Below are 16,715 nucleotides of genomic sequence, written 5' to 3'. Positions count from 1 at the left end.
AAGTGTCTTCTGCATGTCTACAGAAATAGGGATCATCGGATTTCAGGCTTACTGACTTGGGAAATATCTTTGCAAGGGAAGAGAAGAATCTAAGACACTTCCTTTAGGCTTCAGACTGCAGTATTTAGTGCTACAAAAGTGTAGAACTTTTTTCGAATTTCATATACCTTCCAGAGTTTGTCAAATACTAGATTGTCTGCAGTCATTTGTCGTTCAAGAGACAAAAGTGCACATGTAATTGGAAGCTGGTATACAGAATAAAGTACAAGTCACCATATCTGCACTTATTTTGTCCCAGGTTGTTGTCACAGCATTTGTGTTTTACTGTAGACAGATAATAGCACCTTCTAGTAGGGAGTATGTGGTCTAAAAGAAGTATGTAAGGTTGTGATGCATTAGTAAGCACAGTTTAAAATAAATCCATGCAGTTTGAATGGATAGCTATATTCCCGGAGACTATTCTTGGTACTGGTTGCTGTTTTAAAAATTTCTAAAGATGCAAAGCAACAATGTAGGAACCATTTTATTAACTGTGATTTGAAATGGGTAGCTCATATAGAAAAATGTTGTGTGAATTTTTTTTTGTCTTTTAGATCCCAGTAAAATCTAGCATGCATAGATAGATTTATAGAAGAAAATCTCCCAAAACAACTGCCTTGAAATTGGTTCTAAATGGTATTTACTAATTGTTAAAGTACCATTAACTTTAAAGGTAATCCAGGACAATACCACTGATACGTGTTCTTTTTGATTGTTTAGACATTAGTAGACAGGGGGGTTTTTTTGTAACAAAAATTAACAATAATAGCGTAGACACCTTGGGGAACTGTTCTGAGGACTGGTAAATCACATACTGCACGGGTACCCACACTAAGCTCAAATGTGTTCTCGTTCAGGTAAATGTACGTTTCATCTCTGAGTTAGGAAGGATATCACGACCAGTACACCTGGTTTTGTAATGTGACAAAATACCTTGCAAACAATTATTTCTCAAATAGAAGTATAAAAACCACATTAGAACAAGTTAATAGTAAACTTGTAAAATAGAGCTGCAGTAGAATAAATGTTGGGAATTGGTGGGAAATGGAGTGTTTATTTGCTTTCATTTCACAATGAGTTCAAAAATACAGTGGTTACTAGAAAATATAGAGTGAACTCTTTAATTTAAAGTTTGTCTTCATTTGTTGGTATATTGTAACACTGATGATGTAACTTTTCAGGCCAGTATTATAATGTTTGATCTTCTCATTAACTACTGATTTCAGTAGGATGTACTGAAAAAAAGGGGACTAATAAATTTGTTTGGTAAAGCTTAACACTTGCACATGAGTACCTGTGCAAATACCATTGTGGAGCAGCTGATGTGTAGCAACTGCTCACACCATGGTAACTTTGTTTTTTAGGAATCCTCCCTCCTAAGTTAAAAATTTGGGTTAGTAATTAATAGTCAGAGAATTTTTGAAAGCATGTAGTGCCCCTTTTTTTCAAAGAGTGCCTCTAAAATGATTACAGTACACATTGGAGTATCCTCTCTTTATATGTGCTTTCAGATTTTTACCCTTATGTATATTAATAAGGCCATAGTTTGCAGTAATCTTTAGGGACTACTTAAAGAGTAAGGATGGCAGAATAAAATCCTTAATAAGGGTCACAGAAAAAAGGGGTTTATGATTAACCTTTCCTGAGGTCATTATCACTGTCTTTAGTTTCTTTTTCCAAGCTATTCTGTAACTTATTTTTCTGTGTGTGACTGTATCTTTACTACTGATATAAGTGTAATCAGTATGGAAGATGTTTGTGATTTGGTTTGGTTTTGTGGGGTTTTTTTTCCCTTTTGCTCCTGAAAATGGCCTGAACGTAGTTTGTTTGGCTCTGCTTAGCTGCAGCAAGGTTTACAATTTATTGTAGCTCTGGTAGAGGAACTCTGGTATTTTTACCCTAGGATGCATATTGTAGAGATCCATATTTTTATGCAAATACAGTGTGAGTTTTGTCTTGCAAACTCATATTGCAAAAATAACTTCACACTCAAGACTCAGAAATTTATCTTTTCGAGATTTTCACATTTTGGAAGTTTCTTAGTAGAAATTCTTATTTTCTGTCTTTGTAAGTTATTTTGTTGGGAAAAGAAGTACCATATGATACCTGACAAAAGTGCTAGTCTCTGAAAACTTGGGCAGAAGCCTTTAAAATGTGTGTTTTCTTCATCTTTAGACACCACGGAGAGTGTCATCCTAATGCTTTTTGCAGTCACCTCTTGCTGACCAGTGTGACAGCCACAGCTTTGTGTTTATGCTATAAGGCTTGGAAGAGAGCTTAAAACATTCCACAAATAAATTCTGTGGCATGAGCTTTGTCTTGCTTGCTTCTGGTCTGTGGGTAGAAGAGAGGCTACTTCCCTGTTATTTCCTTCCTCGCCATGCCTATACTGGAGGAAGCTGACTGGCAGCATGCACACAGTCATGTTACAGGTCAAGTTGGATTCCACCACATGCAGCTCTCATCCAGTCTTGCATGGTGCAGAGACCAGCAGGTAGAGGTGGGCAGCTCTAGGTGTGTTCATGAAAAGAAGTCCTATCTGGAAGGTGTGTGCAATCACTGGTGGCAATACTTCTGCATTGGTGATTTTGCAAATTCTGCAGAATGATCCTGAAAGCTGTATGGAGGGGTCTGTTGGTCAGAAATTGTGAAGTTAGTGGAGGAAAGTATCTCAGTATTTTTCCTTGTTTTGAAAAATGGTAGTATTTGCAACATTTGGACTCTCTGTAAAATGAACTTTTATTAAACAAAATTGAAGGCTTTTAGGGCAGTAGTGGTGGTGCACTGGTTCCCTATACATCTAAAAGGTCTAGACTACATTTTAAATGTTGTAAGCTATTATCTGTACTGCCTGCCTGCCATCCTTCCTGCCTGCCTTCCTGCCTGCCTGTCTCCCTCATTCACAGACCAAGCCTCAGAATGAACAAAACGTTTTTTTAATAACTTCTATTGTGTTTCCCAGAGTTTTCTATTTCCAGACAGGCTAATCCTGTATAAAAGGGAATTAGAGACTACAGTTTATCATAAACAGTCTTTTAATTTTTAACTTGAATATTGACAGAATTTCAGATCAATGGTTTCCTCTGCATGTTCACAGACATCGGCCTCCTTACAGTTGCAGACTGGTGTAACTCTAAATAAGCTGGTTTGTTGGGGGTTTTTTCGTTGTTTTATTACTGAGGTTTTTACAGCAAAGGTATAAAAAGAGTGATGCAAAAGCAGAAGTAAATACAACGTGTCAAATATAATCACCTTTCAGCATCATGCTGTTGTTGTTGGAAGTAAGTCCTTGTTTAGCTTTGGATGGTTAAGTCTGTGGTTTGTGCTGACAGATGGATGTGCACTTGGATGTTCAGTTTGGTTTTTGTTATTTTTAGCTGAACTGAAATTACGATACAAAAAAAAAAAAAAAGACTGTTGACTTACGTGGATAACTTTTTAGTAGCCTAACACAAACTTTAAAAAAAAGGAATGAAACAGTTTTCATTTTGCTATTGTGCTAAGGAATTATATGTAAAATAAATGTTTACTTTCTGGAAGTAAAAGTATCCTCTAGAAATAATAAAAAAACTAAAAGAAACTAGATATCCTCCCCCCACCTCACCTCTGTGCAAGCTGCAATTGCATTATGGTTCTTTGCCCTGGCAGTTAAATTTGCATATATATTTTGGTGTGCAAAATCAAAGTAAGAACAAATTCTGAGCATGAGCATGTTCTTGAGTGTCTTGCTCCATAGCACTGAAAATGACTGTTATCCAGGGACTTATGTGAATGTAATTGCCCAGGGACTTAAGTGAGTTTAGAACTTTGTGACATGCAGAGATGTACCAGGATTTATAATGCAAATAACATAACATTCATGAACAATGAATGAACAGCACATGGAATTTCATTAAACAGAAAGCCATGTGTCGTTTCAGGATAGATCAGAGCTATACGGAGACTAGGAGAGAAAGAAGGTGGCCTTATCAAAGCTACATAGCTGCATCTCGGTGGTACATGTTATTGACTAGAGTTGATGTTTGAGTAAAATAGTAGCTGTAATTCAAAATGCATCTAGTTCATGCATTTCTTAAGATGTCTTCTCATACTCTAAAAGTATCCAGCCAACGGATACTTTTTCTGAGAGGCATTAAGTCACATCCAACACAAGCCTGTCCAACACAATTCTGTTGTGTTCTGATTGATGGTATTTTATGGGTTTTATTAACTTCATAAATAAAAAAGCTGTTATTTATTAATCTAGCTATTGGTTGATATTTCATTTGTTTGTTAAGTAAATAGAAATATGAAAAAAAAAAATTAGGAACTTTCAGAGGAAGTAATCTGTTACATACAAGGTTACATCATCAACTCTAAATAAATATTTACAATTCAGACTATAACAAAGTAATTATGAAGAGGTTGCACGATTTCTCTTGGAGAGATGATGAGTCCTGAAGCTGTCAGTTTTGACTTGTCTGATCCATGGTGGCAAACTGTTCCCTTGACCTGTTAGAAGTGTTCAGTTGAGCAGGTTGTCAGGTGGTTTTCAGGGTCCTCAGCCTGAAGAGGCTGCATGAGCAGTGTGTGCCATCTGTCCCAACAGTGTAATACTCCACTCTGCAGCCTCCTGGCTGCTTCTCAGCTGGAGAAGCAGAACATTAAAAAGTTACTCTCTTCAGCCATAGGAAAGCCATGCTGTAAGTGGCACAGTGTGGTTGCACACTGTGCAGTTAGAAATGTAAATGCAAAGTGATGTGATTGGATGTTTTCACCAGTAAAATCTGCCTCCTTGGCCCTGGTATTTTCTCATATCATGTTCTTTGTGACTCACTGTAGCTTTCATTGTTCACTTCCCCCAAGCTTAAAATTTTTAAACTTTTCAGTTATTTTCGTGAGTAAATGGTGCATCTGAAAATGATGTTGCATTTCTGGAATCATGAAATTACGTATATGATGTAGTGTATAAGGGTAGCAAGGATGTCCTCTCAGAACTTAGCTATTCAATTTACTTTCTAATTTTTTTCCTTAATAAAAACCAGGATGGGAGGTTTTTTTCTTACGGAGAATCTAATTATATTTTTTTAATTATAAAATTGTTCTTTGGTGATACTACCCTTGACCTGATTTCTTAAACTCAGAGAATACCAGTGGTATATTTATGTCTGCAGACACACATGCTGTGTGTGTGTACATGCGCATGAAAGTATGCACATAGGTGTATTTACGTCAAAATAAGCAAGGAACAGTACTAAAACATGAATTTATTCTTTCTTTTATTATTCAAATCTTTCTAGATTTGACATGGTTGAAGCTAGACATAGACTGTCTTTCCTAAGTCAATATAGCACTGGTGTCTCCCCTGTCCAGTTAACATGGTGACTGGCCTGGTCTCAGCTCTCCTTGCAGGGGCAGAAGGTGTGCAAAGGGGTGAGCTTCGTTTTGAAGGAGACACATAATTAGCTCATGGCTCCTTGGAATGGCTGGCAAGACAATAAATTGCAAGATGATGGCAAAAAATAAATAGCTAGTGACTCTCTCCAGGGGAAGTAGCAGTTAAAAAACACTCTCAAGTTAAGGACAGTCTGCTGTAAGCTACAGGAAATGTGCCACAATATCTGGAACTGTGCTTCCCTCTGGGTGGATTTATAATGCTCTTGGCCTTGGAGCCAGTCTGACTTTTGCTGTGTGTCTGTGTGCGTGCACACACCCATGCCCATGTGTGTGTGTGCTGAGAAACACGTAAAGCTGTGCGCAAAACTAAGTGCAGGAAGAAGTGGAACACAAATCTGACACTTCAACCTCTTCGATTCTTTGAGAGATGAAAATAAAAATGGAGTAGTGTGTTTTGATTGTGTTGCTGCTGTGCCAGAGCTCCTTATCATGGACTGTCAGCTCTGCTAGGCTCTGCATGTGTCCTGGAGGAGAAGGGATAAAGGAATACTCATAAGGAACTGATCTTTCAGGGACAGAGCCTCTTTCAACATTGCTTAATATTCTTAGCAGCTCTGTGCCCAATGAAGTGTGCAGGCTGGGCAGGAGGAACCCTGCCTCTGTAAGGAAAGGGGAAAGCATTTCACAGGCCTTCTCATGGCTGCTGATTTGGAAGTAATATCTGCATTGGCCTTGCCCTCCCTACCCCCTAACTCACCTCCCTTTTGCTCCCCCAACAGTAGTTGTATCTGTTGAGGCTCCCTGCCCTGTTCTGTGTCTAGTTGGGTTTTTGTTCTTTCTTCCTTATAAAATGTCTAAACCACTCTACACCAACCCCAAGCTAGTTTAATGCTATGATCAGCTGTATTGGCATTGAGGCTAACCCCAGACAGAGCAGCCAAGTTGTGGTGCATGGAAGTGAAATGGATGCTCATTCAGAAAAGTGGTTATGAGTGGTCCTGAAATTATTAAGTGTGGCTTTGGTTCACCACCACCCCTTCAGACTCTCTGGGGAAGGAGGAGTGTGGAGGTATCCCTTTCACACAGGCATGAGGGAAAGGGGTTAAATAAAAGGCAAAAATACTGTTAAGACATTGCCTTCATGGTACCCCCAAGATGTAATACATATTGTAAGGTATGTTATTTGAAAATGATGCATTCTCCAAGAAGATTCTTCACTGCAGTCAACACAGGGCTCTTCTGATGGGACCTTGCACTTTGTGCTTGTTTATTTGTAGTTTGATTAAAGCAAAAATTACGTTATTGTTTTAGTGCTAGGGATATATTTGAGGCTTGAAAGCATCCTTCTGTCTTGGGTCTAGTGCTGCCCGAGTGAATGGACCAGGGAAACTGTCCAACAGGTATCTACATACCAACATTTGATATGTAGTTCCTTTATGTTTCTAATGTAAATTTGGCAATGATACTGGTAAGTTGACTTGTTTAATTACATTTTCAGAAATAGCTATCACCTTATCTTACTAGTACAGGGGATGTAGAGCACTCTGAAGCATGAGAACAAAAAACACACAAGCAAAAGATGCTGAGGAGACATGATGAGTTTCATTGTCAGGAGTAAATAATCTAACATAGTTAGCTCAGTGGAAAAAAATAACTCTTCATCTGTTAGAAGAATGAGCAAAGTCTACTCTTTTTTTTTTTTTCTTTTAAGAATCATCTAAATCCATATGAAAATGTTTCTTCTTTGTTATGAATAAAGGACGTCTCAGAAGGTTGAAAACCAAAGGGGGCTTTTGTTTAGTTGGTTGGTTTTTTTCTCCCAGAATGAGTGCTCTATGGTTTGTAGACAAAAGCCCAGGATTTCAGTGAGTATCTTTTCTGGAAACAGTAGCCTAACATTTCTGAGGAAAAAAATGTAACAAAATATTAAGAATGCTTTTCTTTGTCGATAGTGTAAGATAGTGATATTTAGTAATAGCAGAAATGCCATTTGATATAAATATTGCACATTAACAAAAGTGCTCCTATTCCTGTGACACTTGTTTTGACTAAATATATACTAGTTTTTGTGTAGCAAAGCTATTAACTTTGGAGTATTTCTACATTCTAAGAAACAAAATGTTCTAGTGTATCCTTTAAAGCTCAAATATTATGTTTGAAAATAGAAATGAGCTATAGATTCTTCTTTTCCAGTTATAATGGAAGGCAATTTCATTCAGGTAGAAGAATGTCAGCCCTTATGAGCAAGGGCGAGGAGGAACTAACAATAAATCATGTTACTGAATCTTAGATATGAAGACCACTTCTTCAAAAAAGACAGAGGTATTTTTTGAAGTAGTAAAGGTAGCTTACTCCTGGAAATAGTAAAAAGAAACGAAAAATACATTATAATTTTGAACAATATTTGTCCTTTTCATTAATTAAAGAAGTTATTTATTGGATGCAAACATGAGTGCTGAGGGAGCTGACTGATGTTATTCCTAAGCCACTCTCCATCATTTTTGAACAATCATGGAGGACAGGTGAAGTGTCTGAGGACTGGAGAAAGGCCAGTGTCAATCCAAAAATGACAAGAAGGACGACCCAGGAAACTACAGGCAGGTCAGCCTCACCTCCATCCCTGGAAACATGATGGAACGACTCATCCTAGATGCTGTTGTGGTTTGGCCCAGGTGGCACAGAAGCACCATGACAATCTTTCGCTCGGTGCCCCCATTCACCTCCACCCTGGTTAGGATGGCAAAGGCCCCAGCAAAATGGGAGTAAAAAGATAAGCAAGCTTGTTGTGGATTGAGACAAGGGCAGGGAGGGCTCACTGCCACTTATGGTTCTGGGCAAAAGAGACTCCAGTACTCGACTTAGAGAGGAAAGTAGGAAAGTTTATTCGACTACCTACAAGAAACAGAACAGAATAAAAGCAAAAAAAAAGGGAGTAGGATGAGAAAATTACAGCCAGCACTTTAAAATCTCCCTCCCCTATCCCTCCTTTCTTCCCAGGCCCAGCTCACTGCTCCCGATATCTCTAACTCTTCCCCCCTCAACAGCTCAGGGGGGCAGGAAATGGGGGATGTGGTCAGTCTCTCACAGATGGGCTCTACCGCTTCTCAGATGAGAACGACTCCTAGCATTCTTCCCCTGCTCTGATATGGGGTCCCTCCCATGGGACACAGTCCTTACTGAACTTCTCTGGTGTGGGTTGTTCCCAGCAGCTGCGGTTTCTGCCAATACAGTGTCCCTCACACAGTACCCAGCCCTTAGTGAATAACTCTGGTGTGGATTCTTCTCCACAGTTGCAGTTTCTGCAGATATAGGGTCTCTCCCTTAGGACAAGGCCTCTTCTGGGCATAATTTCAATGAGCCTCCTTGTCATGGATTCTTCCGCACAGTTACAGCTTCATAGAGTATTGGGTCCCTCCCACGGGACACAGCCTCCTCTGGCCATAATTTAATGAAAAGAATCACTGCCCCTGGCATGGGGTTTGCAGGAAAATGAGTCTCTGCCCCTAATTCAGGGTTTGTAGCAAAATGAGTCTCTGCCCCTGATACGGGGTCATTATCAAGATAAGTCTGCTGCTGATACAGGGTATTCAGCAAAATACAAACAAATCACAGCTTCACCAGTCCTCTCCGTAAAATGCAGGGGAGTCTGCTCCAGCACACCTCTTTTTCTCTTTCATCACTGACCTTGGAGTGTGCATGGTTGTTTCTCTCACTCTTCCCACTCCTTGCACCACCACCAGCTGGAAAAGAAGATGAGACAGAAGAAGAAAGAAACAGAAAGAAACCTCCTCTTATGGCTTCTTCTTAAAAAGTGGTCATGGAAGCATCTAATTGGCTTCACCCCAGAAGTGAGTCTGGCTCAGAGCTGGCAAGAGTTTTGAGCAACTTCTTACAGGAGCCATGATCTTATAGGAGCCCTTCCCCCTTACCAGAAAATGCCGTCATGTCAAACTATGAGAGATGCCATCTCAAAACACATGAGGGAAAAGATGGCTATCAGTGAAACTCAACATGGACTCACCAAGGAGAAATCCTGCTTGACCAACCTGATAGCCTTCTATGTGGGCATAACTGGCTAGATGAGGGGAGAGCAGCAGGTGTCATCTACCTTGACTTCAGCAAGACTTTTGACACTTTCTCCCAGAACACCCTCATCAGAAAGCTCAGGCAGTGTGGCTTGGATGAGTGGACAGTGAGGTGGATCAAGAACCGGTTGAATGACAGAGTCCAGAGGGTGGTGATCAATGGCACAGAATCGAATTGAAGTCCTGTGGCCAGTGGAGTTCCACAGAGATGGGTTTTGAGGCCAGGCTTGTTCCACATCTTCATCAATGACCTGGATGAGGGGACAGAATGACCCTCAGCAAGTTTACTGATGACACCAAACTGGGAGGACTGGCTGACTCCCCAGAAGACTCTGCTGCCATTCAGCGGGATCTTGACTGGCTTGAGAGTTGGGCAGAGAGGAACCTGATGAGGTTCAACAAGAGCAAGTGTAGAGCCTTGCACCTGAGAAGGAACAACCCCATGCAGCAGTACAGGCTGGAGACTGACCTGCTAGGTAGCAGCTCTGCAGAGACGCGAGAGTCCTGGCTAATAATAAACTAAACATCAGCCAGCAATGTGGCTGAATGTGACTAAGAAGGTCAGTGGCATCCTAGGATGCATCAAGAGTGTGGCCAGCAGGTCAAGGCTGATTCTCCCCCCCTCCGTCTACTCTGTCTGCCCTGGTGAGGCCTCATCTGGAGTCTTGTGTCCAGTTCTGGGCTTCCCAGCTCAAGAGGGACAGAGAACTTCTGGAAAAAGTCCAGCACAGGGTCACCAAGATGATCAAGGCACTGGAACATCTTTCATATGAGGAGAGGCTGCAGGAACTGGGGCTTTTCAGGCTGGAGGAGATGAGAGTGAGGAAGGACCTTATTAATACTTAAAAGTATTTAAAAGGTGAATGTCAAGAGGATGAGGTAGTGGGGTTTTTTCTGTAGTATGCAGTTACAGGACAAGCTGGAATACAGAACATTCCACTTGAATATGAGGATAAACTTCTTTACTGTGAGGGTGAGTGAGCCCTGTCATGTGCCACCCAGGTATATTGTGGAGTCTCCTGCTTTGGAGGTTTTCAAAATCCACCTGGACAGATTCCTGAGTGATCTGATGTAGGCAGACCTGCTTGAGTGCAGTGGTTGGACTACGCGATCTCTAGAGATCCCTTCCAACCCTTACTGTACTGTGATTCTGTGATATCTGAAATAATGTCTCAAAGTTTCTAGGAACAGGAGTTAACTCTGTCCATTCATAATCACTCTCAGTAACAGAAGATGAAAAGAGACTTGAAAGGAATTTAAACAATGACCTCCTGCTTATGAAGTACTCATAATACTCTGAAGCATCAGCTTAAAAATTAGATGCTGTTATTTAATTTTTAAATCGTACGTGGCAGAAAATGCAATAGTATTAAAATACTTAGTTGCAGCTTTTTATAATAAATTGATAATACTTAGTATTTACCATCAAACCATCTTGAATGCTTTTGATAACATAGTTTTAAAATAAGCCTTAATTCAATTAAAACTTTGATTTCTTTCTCACCTGCCCTGCCCTGTTTTCCAAAATATCTGATTTGAGATATTAGCTAACTTGTAAACATTTTTTTTAAACATGATTGCACTTTTCCCCATCTTTATTTTAAAACCCTTTATTACATGGGTTTAATTAATGGCAAGAGTATTTAATTTTCTCCTACATTTTAGATAACTATATCCCTTAATAAAGTTTAGAGCTAACCCAGGCCTTATCTTGCAATGAAGGACATGAAGGTCTTACACCAGAATTCAACTCCTGGAGACCTGCAGGATGTGGTCTATTGCAGCCCCCAGTGTTTTCAGTCCAGTTTATGTGCCCTGATGAAGCATCATAGGTGGAATATAAGAGATTTGCCGCAATCCCACTCTTCATCGAATAGTGGTTAAGTTAGTTTTCCCAGGAAATCAGCCAGTGATCAGCATATTAATACTATTATCTACTTATAAATAGCTTACAGAAGACATACATGTTGGCTTACAGGTAATTGTGTTGATACTGATCTCCTCATAGAAGGTATATATTGAAATAAAAGATGGATATTGGTTTATCTACAGGGATTTTTATATCAGATCAGGCTTATGATGTGAAAACCAGGAATCTTTCAAACAGTGATCAACTCAAGACACATTTGTGCCTTGGAGTCTGTTTAAGAGTCTGCTTTCCAAGGCTATATTCTGCCTTCAGATTTTGGTACAAAAAGCCATTTGAAATTAATTGCACACAAGTGTCCAAACAGGAATTTACTCTTTCCACTCTGCAAGGAAGGTAAGAATTTACGTTGTACTGTCTTTTACTAATGCTAGTGTTCATTTCCAATATTGTTCATATATTTTCCATGGAAGAACGTGCAACAGACTGATTTTCAGCAGTTTCCTGTCAGTTACTGGTTTGAGTAGCATAAAGTATTTTTGAGGGAGAAACTTCATTTGTGGCACTTTTCCTGCACAGATAAGGTCGTCAGGCAGAATTTCTTGATGTTGATTCTAATAATAGAAAATGGAGAGCTAAGCACAAACTGTGAAGAGTTGTTTCTCTTGAAGGAATTCCTAGTTTTTCAGATGGATTCTTTCAAGAGGAGGGAGCTCACAGAAGGTGGGGTCCTCTCCTGCTCTGAACCTATTTACAAAGCTGTCTAAAGTCTTCAGGAGTTAGTTTTCCTCTTTGAAGGCAGCCTTCCTTTCTTGCCTCTGAGTGATACCTAGACCATGAGAAGATAGCTCTACAACTGGGAAAATTATCATAGTGTGAAAAGATATGGAAGTGGTTCTGCTTGGTTGGATGTTTGAGGGGTGGCGGTGGTGGGTTTTTTGGGTTTTTTTTGGTTGGTTGGTTTGTTTTCAGAATTCAGGGTGGAAAGAGGAAGATGCTGACTTCAAGTTACAGATTGTGCCTAGCAGCATAGTAGTACAGTGTGGTTTTTATTGTAGCTTTGTGCCAGATATTTGATTAACTGGATTTCTTGTGAAGGAGTTTGGGAGATGCTGTTTCAATAAAAAAACTAAATTAATATTCATTTAAGAAGCTGCAGAACATCATCAGAATTTAAAATTTTTCTTCTATCTTGCTGATTATTGGCAATTCAATGCCTTACTTAGGCATTATTGGAGTAGCCGCTGCTTGGACTGTTTTAATTGTCACTGATAGAATGAACATTAGTTTAATGGTTTTTTTAGTTTAGTGGCTGAATTAGCCTGACAAGCGAAGTTTATTATCTCCTCAAACACAAGCAGATTAAATTTGTAAGAGGATTTAGCTGCTTTAAAAGGCTTTCAAACTGCCTTCATAATGGTAGGTTTTAATTTCCTTTTTTAAGGAAGTGAGCAAATTCGACTCCCATTTTCTGCTGTGGAGAAATTCAGTAGTACAATGTGATATTTATGCATATAATAATCAATGAGAGGAAAAAAAAAAGTGGTTCATACAGTTTTTATAGTCCAGGTAAAGAAAAGATGCAGCTGGCTTAGTAATATTTTGGAATGCATAACACTTGATTAGTTTTTTATGAACATTTAAGATATTCAAGACTGTTCTTAAACAATTCACTCTGGATTTATGTAGATGTTTCATGTTACTTAGTTGATCTAATTCTCTACTTCCTGAGCTGTATTCATAAAATTCTACCCATTTACTTATCTTGCCAGACTCTTCTTTGTTGTTACATGAGTCATTCATGAAATGATATTTTTTTCCTCTTAACTAAATGTTTATAAATTGCTAAAATGATACAGCGGAGGTAATTTGGTGAATGATAAAATGATTATATGTTTCTTTTTTGAAAGTAAGTGGAATATGGAGATGTGGATTGTAAACAAAATGATTTAAGATGATGATTATATACTGATTTTAAATTAAAGCCATTCTGTCTGTGAAACAAACATTTGACAATAGAATAGTATGGACACCTCTCCCATTAATGGCACTTAATTTATACCTGTACTTTGTTAAATGTCAAAGACACTCCCTTGAGTTTTCTCCCAACTTAGCTTTTTGTAGTTACTCCATTCAATTCTTAATGTAAATACAAAACTGTCTGCTATTGGTGTAGGAACTGACATCAGGAGACCTTAGCTCTATTTTTGTCTTCTTGTGTTGCTGCACTTGAAACTTTGTGTACTTTCCTGTTCCATTGCCTTTTCCATTAGTCTATCTGAAATGCTATAAAAAATGTTTCCTAACATCAAATAAGTCTTATGAGGTCTAATATATTAATATTAATTAAGGTGTTAAATAGTCACAGAAGAAAGATAGTATAGTACTGCTGTTAATGTTACAGAAAAAATAACCATACCTAATACATTAATTATTAGGGCTCATTAGGTTTCCTTAAAGAAATTCTACTAATGTCTGTACATGAGTTGTCATTTAAAATCTTTGATGTTATACCTGAGTTTTTATGACCGAGACGAAAATGGTCAGTGCCAAAACTTAATTCACAGTTGTATAAAATAATTCGAGTTATTGGCTGGTACTTAAATATCTTTCAGGAAGTTAGAGCAGAGTATTAGGTAATAGTTGTACCAACTTGAAGCTGCTGCGCAACTGTATAGTTGTGGCCACTGTTGACAGAGGTGATGGTCAAGGCTGCAATGATCTATTCATAAGGCATCAATATTGTGAACCTGTCTGTGTAGATTCTTGATCACATCAGCTGGACAAAGTTGTTTGTTTAGGAGCCTGCTTGTTTCACTAGCCTCACCACCTTCTTTTGACGGAGAAGAGATATGCTAGTTCTGCTCCAGAACTTGCATGGAGCTGTAACAGGGTGAGCTGGTCAAATTCCTTCCTGACAGTGGCCTTCAATGGTGAGCCTGAAGGCTGCTGTTCCAAATAGTGGGACAGGCAAGCTCCTTTGCTTCAGCTCCCAGGATGATCTCATGCATTTTTTAATATGTTTCGGATACTTTGGCAGCTATGAAGCCAGGCCAATTCGAGGCTTGAATTCTGCAATTTTTAATGTTTTCATATAAGACCATACTGGGTTTTGGAAGAAATGTGATCCTGCTGCATTCCACTGCTGGAATGGAAACAAAAGAAACTATATTTTTGGTTTCTCTATAGCTGAATTAGTAGTAGAAAAGAGGACATAAAACTATCTTCCAAGTGAAATGCAACTTTATAGTTGTAACTGAGTATCTTTCCTTTCCTGTGTCACCTCCTTATTACTTGTTTTAGCTTTCACTTCTCATAGGACTTAACCTCCTACTGATACCTGATGAGGTTGATTTCTGTGCTGTTTTTCAAGTATGTAAATCAGTGCACAACAGACTGCTTTTTCTGGGTGAACGTTTGATGAAACAGTGTATGTATAAAAATACTGCCAGTAGAAAAATGGTCAGCAACAGAAATGTCAGGCTGTTCCCCACTCTGACATATGAATCTTCACTTTCCAGGTGCCTCTGGGCTTCTTTCTACCATGATGTCCCAAGCTAAAAGCCAGTGTTCTGGGAATGTACACAAGGCTGATTTAACAGTTCATAGTAAATGTATGTGTGTAGCGAATATCAGGGTAATGGATTTCGATGCATTTTTCCGCCTTACATATTAACAATGTCTTTTTCTACCTAATTTAAATACTAGATTTCAAACAGTATTTTTTTTCTTGCCCTTTTATAGACCAGACTTAGGAATAAACACAGAGAATCAGATGTAGTTTAGCAACATTTCTTTTCTTAACAGATGCCGGTGTGGGTTTTGCTTAGAGAATAGTATCTTTGTTGTTTTAGTTCAAAAACAGCCTTGTATTTGGTCAGTCAAGATAATGTTTAAGTTACAATGCAGAGAAATTCAAAAACATATAGATGTGTTGCACATCCATGTGAGATGGGGAGACGTAACTGAGCAAATCTGTAGTGACATGCTTGTAAATGGTGTTCTATCACTGTTCAGCAATTTTCACGGGATTTTTTTTTCCCCCACATTGAGATTTGATGGCACTGTTACAAAAAAAAAATCTGTAGTGAAAATTTAGTTCTTTTTTCAGCAATACTATATAAATGTTTACTTTCTGCCCTTGATCAAAACAGTCTAAGAAGAAATGTAAATGTGAAGTTGTTATGATTTCCTGTATATTGTGCTAAAAAGTCATGTCTTAGTAGTTTTTGGACAATCCTGTAAATTTTTTTGTTGTCATTCATGTTTTTATCCTATTGTCGTGCATCCTGTGCTAGAAATTTTTCATACTTTCCATTTTCATCAGCATATATTTCACACTTTGCCCTTGTGCATGTTACCCTCCATGTGTTTAAGGAAGACTACAAATGTTCTCATCTTTGCTGTTGGCTTAAGCATAAAATTAGCCTGTGGTCAGGCCCAGGAGGTAGTTTTAAGCATTGATCTAGGGAGTGACAGACTCCAGGAAGCTTTGAGATGGCTTTCAAAAAGGCGGCACACCATTTTCATATATGTATGGTTGTTAAACAGATTTTATATGTATACACAGTATATATTTTGGGTATACATGTGTATATAAAAATATTTTAAAATATACATATTTGTGTGTGTGTGTGTGTATCTACATCTTTAGGTCTACAAATATAATTTGTTACTGGTCTTTTGTTGATGAAGTGTTAGTACACTCAGTTACAGAATCACAAAGCTAGATAAAATACAGACTTAAATTTTTTTTATTGTTATTTTGTTGTCTTACATAATGCAGTTTTTTTGTATACTCAATTTCAAGGTGTAAGTAGTCTGAAATAATCTGCTCTAATATAATGCAAATGCTTTACCACGATGATTTCTTGTGTGATTATCGTGTGTAATATTTGTTGCTACACATGCTCACAATAAAGAACTAAAATAATTAGAAGCTTCAGGATTGAAAATAGAGTAGATAATACAAGCATCTTCCTCCTATTTCTGTGCTTAATTTGCATTGGTGGATTTTGAGGGAATCTGGATTCCCATGTAGGGAAGAATCAGGACCAAAACTGGAAGTCACCGATTCAGAGGTGTTTGGTGGAAATGATTTTCTTAGACAATAGTTAAAGCATAATCTTTAGCAAAAGAGTTAAATCATGTCAAAAAGGCATCTCATGTTCTGTTCTGTGCTTTATAAGGTTCATGTTGGGCAGATTTTTGTGGTAAATGTGTGGCCTATCACAACAGAGAAGATGGACAGTATTACAGAATTACTAAAAAGTGTGTGATATGGCACTTTATTTACCTTTATGTGTAAAAGACATGACAATATTTCATAGATTTTAGAAAATGAGAAA

At 38.4% G+C, this 16,715-nt stretch overlaps 1 protein-coding gene across 1 annotated transcript in view; it reads left to right on the top strand.

Annotated features, from left to right (window-relative positions):
• Positions 1-16,715, top strand: part of LOC104556352 (guanine nucleotide-binding protein G(q) subunit alpha) — a 136,596-nt gene that overhangs the window by 27,205 nt on the left and 92,676 nt on the right. The window lies entirely within an intron of this gene.

Source organism: Colius striatus, chromosome Z (genome assembly GCF_028858725.1).
Source record: "Colius striatus isolate bColStr4 chromosome Z, bColStr4.1.hap1, whole genome shotgun sequence".
Taxonomy (NCBI): Eukaryota; Metazoa; Chordata; class Aves; order Coliiformes; family Coliidae; genus Colius; species Colius striatus.
The sequence above is the reverse complement of the archived record's forward strand: the minus strand, read 5'-3'. Positions and strand labels throughout refer to the sequence as shown.